Genomic DNA, 6,946 nt, shown 5'->3' on the forward strand with positions numbered 1-6,946 from the left:
TGGTGGAAATTGCAAGGGGAGAATCAACAAAAATTTGTGGATGAGATGACCAAAAAAGATATTTGGACTTGTAATATTGTTAAGCCCAAAATATACCAAAATTATCATTAATATTTAGATCAGTTTTCTTCGAATTCATGCTATTTATACTTGTTTAGAATACTTTTACTTTCGAATATGTTTCTTTCTTGTAAGGTACCTAAATATTTGGTAAAATCCAAATAGGAACGAAAAGAGGTTAAAAACAGAATAAAAGCCCTACAAAAGGAGTTAAAGACGACGAAGATCAAACACGCCAAAACGAGGACGAGGACGAAGTCAAAGACAACGGAAATTACTCCGTGTCGCGACCGAGAATCCTCCATTCTCGGTCGTGACACGCATCGCTAGCTTCTCCCCTTGACATTTCGAAGGCTAAAATATTTGCTCCCCCATTCTCGGCCGAGAATTTACATTCTCGGCAAGTTCAGAAATTCCTGGAGAGCTATTCATACACATTCGTTTTCGACGAAACGCGTTCGTTCGGGTCGATAGAAACCTCTCTTCGCAGAGGATACGACCCTTCACAACGGACACGACACTTCAATCACGACTCTTCAATATCTATAAATAAAGAGTTGATGGAGAGTTGGAGATATAGAAAATTGAGGAGAAGATTAGTATAGAATTAATGCAGGAATTCTGAGTCAAGCGATTCAGAGTTAGAAGTTCGATTCTGTAAAAAGTAATATGATGTACACACATTGTTTATTAAATAATTACAAACACAGTAGCTTTTAGATTTGTTCATATTAGTTCACATTTTGGTAGTAGCCGACCGTATCTCTATTACGAAGTTACAGTGAGAAGATTTAGTAGAAGATCCGCCCCGGAGTCTGACAAACTCTAACGAAACCCAAGGAAAGGATTGACAACTCGTTCACTTGCAAGTCGTCGAAAGTTTCCATGCTTCTTGTTCTCTGTAAACTTGTATCAAATTCATATTTCATCTAATAAAGTTCATTCTATTTGATAGATTTTTATGTAGCACTTTGGTAAATGATCCAAAGTGAGTTCTGGTGTTTTCATTAAAACGTAGTTAAATTCAAAATCTTTACAAGGAAACTTTGTTGAACACTTAGGCAAATTGATATCATCAGTAGAGTATCAATTTGGTTAAGGTAGCAATCTAACCCGACCGTAGGAGGATTTACTGCAGTTCAAAGCCTTACAATTAGAGGAATCGACGTTTATTTCATTGTTATAATTTATGCAAAGTTTAAAGTTGTTTTCTTTGCTTAATGCAAACGAATACATTTGTTTACTTTTCTAAAGAACTAAACGTTTCTGTTTTGTAAATTTATCCTTAAATCAGAAGAGATTTCTAACATTCGTTATACTCTAATCTAATTCTTACTCTAGCTATTTCAAAACCAAATCCAATTAAACGATTTTCCATATTATAAACCCTAAAAGTAAATCTAACTGATTCAAAATAAGTTTTTGTTAAAAAGCGTTCCCTGTGGGATCGATATCTTTTATTACTACAAGCGTATACCGTGCACTTGCGGAAATCGCTCAACAAGTTTTTGGCGCCGTTGCCGGGGAATCGCCAAAATTTTTGACAAAAATTTAGATTTTTCATGTTTTGTTTCGAATCTAGGTTTATTTATACTTATTCAAACTTTTATATTTTATTTATTTCAAATTACTAATTTATTTATTTTTCAAATTCTGTTTTGAAGGTAGTTTCGGTTCGTGCGAAATTCCAAGTTCATGCGCAGTTCTCGAAGTTCAGGCATTCCACCAAACCCGCTAGACCTAGAAATTGAAAAAACGGTTAAAAAGAACAAGAAAAACAAGAAAAACAAAAACAAAAACAAGACTCCAATAAAAACCAGAGTTACTGAGCCAGAAATTATGGCTACACTTATGGATTACGCTAGGCCAGGAGTGACCGGTGTAACAAAGAGCATAGTTAGACCCCAAATAAATGCAAACCAATTTGAAATTAAGTCAGCATTGCTTAATATGTTGCAAAATAACATAACATTTTTCGGGTTGCCTTAACGAAAATCCTAACACCCATTTGACAAATTTCTTAGAAATTTGTGACACTTTCAAAATAACAGATGTGACTGCGGAAGCAATCAAACTTCGCCTTTTTCCTTTTACTTTGAAGGATCGAGCCAAAGAATGGTTAACTTCTATGCCAGTCGCAACATTTGAAACTTGAGAGTAATTAGCCCAAGCATTTTTATCAAAATATTTTCCTTTAGCAAAAACCGCAAGAGTCATAAAACAGTTAACATCTTTTTCTCAAAATGATAATGAAACTCTTTATGAGGCTTGGGAATGTTTTAAAGAACTTCAACATTTATGCCCACACCACCAACTGCCCGCTGAACTTTTAATGCAAACATTTTATAATGGATTGAATCCTACAACTAGAGGTTCATTAGATGCTATGTCTGGAGGGTTATTCATGAAGAAAACATCGGCCCAAGCAAGAGAACTTTTGGAGGAAATGGCAATCAACAGTAGTATGTGGCCCGCGGAGCGTGGACATATACCAGTGGCGAAACCATCATCCTCAACTACATCATCAGTTAAAGGTATAGCGAATCTTGATCTAGTTGCGATGTTGCAAGCCAATTTTCTGCCTTATCGCACAAAATTGATAGGTTTATGGCACCATGCGATCCTAATGGTAAGCCAATCCAAACGGATGTGGATTATGAAGGTATGAGCGAAATTGAACAGGTAAATTTTGTCCAAGGGAAAAACGAAACTAATAACCCTTATTCCAATACATATAATCCTGGATGGAGAAATCATCCTAACTTTAACTGGAGAGATAATAATAATACAAATGCTAATCAAAATCGTACCACTAATTATCAAAATCAATCAAGAGATACGATTAGCACTTTATCTTCTAAGATCGACAAATTTATTGATGCTATGAGCGGAAAAATAAGTAATCACGACGATGGTTTTAAACGGATCGAGAATAAATTCGATCAGCTTATTAAAAACCAATCACCTAGCATCCATAATTTGGAGGTTCAAATTGGACAACTCGCTAAATCAATTCCATCTCGCAAAGAGGGAAGTCTTCCCAGCCATACGGAAGAAAATCCAAAAGAGCATGTAAAGGCTATCACTCTTCGCTCAGGGAAAAATTACTTAGGTCCGGAGATGCCCGGAAATTCAACTTTACCAGGAACTGATTTACCAAAATCCAAAGAAGATACATCAAACCAAAAAGATACACCAATTGACTCAAGTACAAAAACTTTTGTACCCAAACCACCTTTTCCACACAAAGTCCGAAATAAAGACTATGACAAACAACTTTTAACATTTTTAGACAAACTTAAAAATTTGCATATTAATTTAACGTTTATGAATGCGATTACGCAAATTCCCAATTATGGTAAATTCCTAAAAGATTTAATTTCAAAGAAAATCAGTTGGGAAGGAATTTCATCCATTTCGCTAACTGAAGATTGTAGTTCAATTGTGTCAAGTAATTTTCCCACTAAACTCAAAGATCTCGGATGTTTTACCATTCCTTGTAAGTTGGGAGATATTGAATTCCCAAGTTGTCTTTGTGATTTAGGAGCAAGCATAAACTTGATACCATTATCTATTTTTAATAAGTTAGACTTAGAAGAAGATATCAAACGTACCAATATGGTTTTGCAATTAGCGGACCAAACCACTAAAAGACCATATGGTATAATCGAGGATGTTTTAGTTAAAGTTGACAAATTTATTTTTCCTACCGATTTCGTTATATTAGATTTTGCATATGACGTTAATTATCCACTAATCTTTGGTTGACCGTTCATGAACACGGGACATGCTCTAGTTGATGTGTCGGAAAGGAAAGTAGTTTTGAGAATAGGAGACGATAAGATCGAGTTTGATATGAACCAAGCAATGAAATATCCTATGGAGGATTTCGCTTGTATGAAACTTGATTTAGTTGAAGAATGTGTTAATGACATTATTCAAAAAGAAGAAATAATAGAACCTATAATGAGTGAAGAATTAGAAGATAAGGACCCAGAGCCTTTGATTCGAGAAGATGGACCAGTTCCGCCTTCAATTGTAATTCCACCTAAATTAGAACTTAAAGAATTACCAAACCATTTGAGGTACGCTTTCTTAGGCGAAGGCGATTCTCTACCTATAATTATCTCTAACAAGCTAACACAGGTTCAAGAAGAAAAATTAAAGGAAGTTGTTAGAAATAGAATAGGAAGTATGGGATGACAAATTTCAGACTTAAAAGGAATTAATCCTAGTATTGTAATGCACAAAATTCACTTAAAAGAAGATAAGCCACCTAAAGCGGATAGGCAAAGACGCTTAAATCCGAATATGAAAGAAGTAGTAAAAAACGAGATTACTAAACTTCTAGACAATGGAATCATTTATCCTATTTCGGATAGTGAATGGGTTAGTCCAGTCCACTGTGTACCTAAAAAAGGAGGCATAACTATTGTAAGGAATGACGAAGGTGAATTAATACCTACACGAACCACCACCGGTTGGAGGGTTTGTATTGATTACAGGAACCTTAATAAAGCAACTAGGAAAGACCATTTTCCTCTACCTTTCATTGATCAGATGATCGAACGAATAGTTGGTCATGCTTTCTATTGTTTTCTAGATGGCTACTCTGGATTCTTTCAAATATATATTTACCCGGATGACCAAGACAAAACAACCTTCACATGTCCTTATGGAACATTTGCATATAGGAGAATGCCCTTTGGTCTATGTAACGCACCAGCGACATTTCAACGTTGTATGACTGCGATTTTTAATGATTTCATTGAAGATATCATGGAAGTTTTTATGGATGATTTTTCCGTTTATGGAGATTCTTTCGATTCATTCTTACAGAACTTGGATAAAGTTTTGTCTAGGTGTGAAGAAACGAATTTAGTATTAAATTGGGAAAAATGTCATTTCATGGTTGACGAGGGAATTGTTTTAGGTCATAAAATATCTGAAAAGGGATTAGAAGTGGATAGAGCAAAAACTTCAGTGATAGAAAAATTACCCCCTCCAACTATTGTTAAAGGAGTAAGGTCATTTTTAGGACATGCAGGTTTTTACAGGAGATTTATTAAAAACTTCTCTGTAATTTCCAAACCACTTACTAATTTACTTATGAAAGATTCGACCTTTGATTTCAATGAAGATTGCGTTAAATCCTTCGAAACATTGAAAACAGCTTTAGTCAGTGCACCTATTATTGCTAAACCCGATTGGGATTTACCTTTTGAAGTCATGTGTGATGCAAGTGACTTAGCCGTCGGATGTGTTTTAGGTCAAAGGAAGGATTAGAAACTTCATGTCATTTATTATGCAAGTCACACACTGTCCGGTGCACAATTAAACTACACCACAACCGAGAAGGAAATGTTAGCTGTAGTTTTTGCATGTGATAAATTTAGGTCATACTTGTTAGGTTCGAAATTTATTATTTATATTGATCACACAGCTTTAAGATATTTATTTATTTGCTAAGAAAGATGCAAAACCACGTCTAATTAGATGGGTTTTATTGTTACAAGAATTTGATATAGAAATTAAAGACAAAAAGGGAGTAGAAAACCTTGTCGCCGATCATCTATCACGAATCGAAGATGAAAACGGTCCTATAGGTGAGACTATCGGTATACGAGATGATTTCCCGGATGAATATCTCTATCAAATAAAAAGTGTCATGTCGCCATGGTATGCGGATATTGCAAATTATCTCGCAGCCAACATTGTTCCGGAAGGATTAAATTTCCACCAAAAGATAAATTCTTTTTTGACATTAAACAGTATTTTTGGGAAGATCCTTTCTTGTTTAGAACTTGTGGTGACGGGATAATTAGGAGATGCGTTAGTGAAAATGAATATGAGTCTATAATGTCAGAATGCCATTCTAGCTTGTATGGGGGACAAGGAAAGATGAGTGCCGTCCGTTCATTTATTATTCGTTGTGACAAGTGCCAAAGAACAGGGAATTTAGGCAGGAAAGATGAGATGCCCCTCACGAACATGTTAGAAGTTGAAGTCTTCGACATGTGGGGAATAGATTTCATGGGACCTTTTCCCCCTTCTTTTGGTAAAACTTACATATTAGTCGCCGTAGATTATGTTTCGAAGTGGGTTGAAGCAATTGCAACCCCGACGAACGATTCTAAAGTTGTTGTTGGTTTTCTTGAAGATATATTTTGTAGATTTGGTTGTCCTAGAGTCATTGTAAGTGATGGCGATACCCATTTCATAAACCGAACCTTTGATATACTTATGAAAAAATATGGAGTACGCCACCGCGTGTCAATGCCATACCATCCTTAATCGAATGGTCAGGCAGAGATATCAAATAGAGAACTCAAATGGATTCTAGAGAAAACAGTTTCGTCTTCAAGAAAAGATTGGTCTTGTAAACTCAACAATGCATTATGGGCATACCGTACTGCATTTAAAACACCAATAGGAATGATGCCATACCGATTAGTTTATGGGAAGGCATGTCATTTGCCAGTCGAATTAGAACACAAAGCCTATTGGGCTATTAGGGAACTTAACTTTAATTTACAACAAGCAGGTAAGAAACGTTTGCTCAACTTAAATGAGTTAGATGAGTTACGTCATCTATCTTACAAAAATGCGAAAATATATAAAGAAAAAGTGAAGAAATGGCACGACGCCAAGATTAAAGTCAAAAGCTTTAACATTGGGGACAAGGTGTTGTTATTTAATTCACGACTCCGTTTATTTCCAAGTAAACTTAAGTCCAGATGGACAGGACCATATCTAGTCATTAAAGTATTTGACTATGGCTCTTTAGAACTTGAAGGACCTGACGGAGTTCGTTTCAAAGATAACGGTAATGGATGCAAAATCTATTACGAAAATGCTTCAAACAAAGAAATTGCGTTCGTAACGC

At 35.5% G+C, this 6,946-nt stretch overlaps 1 non-coding gene across 1 annotated transcript; it reads right to left on the reverse strand.

Annotated features, from left to right (window-relative positions):
• Positions 1–2,269: 2,269 nt before the first annotated feature.
• On the reverse strand, positions 2,270–2,376 carry LOC136234350 (small nucleolar RNA R71). Its single transcript, XR_010691237.1, has one exon. It is a non-coding gene; the product is annotated as a small nucleolar RNA R71 (small nucleolar RNA).
• Positions 2,377–6,946: the final 4,570 nt, after the last annotated feature.

The sequence above is a fragment of the Euphorbia lathyris genome, chromosome 6, assembly GCF_963576675.1.
Source record: "Euphorbia lathyris chromosome 6, ddEupLath1.1, whole genome shotgun sequence".
Taxonomy (NCBI): domain Eukaryota; kingdom Viridiplantae; phylum Streptophyta; class Magnoliopsida; order Malpighiales; family Euphorbiaceae; genus Euphorbia; species Euphorbia lathyris.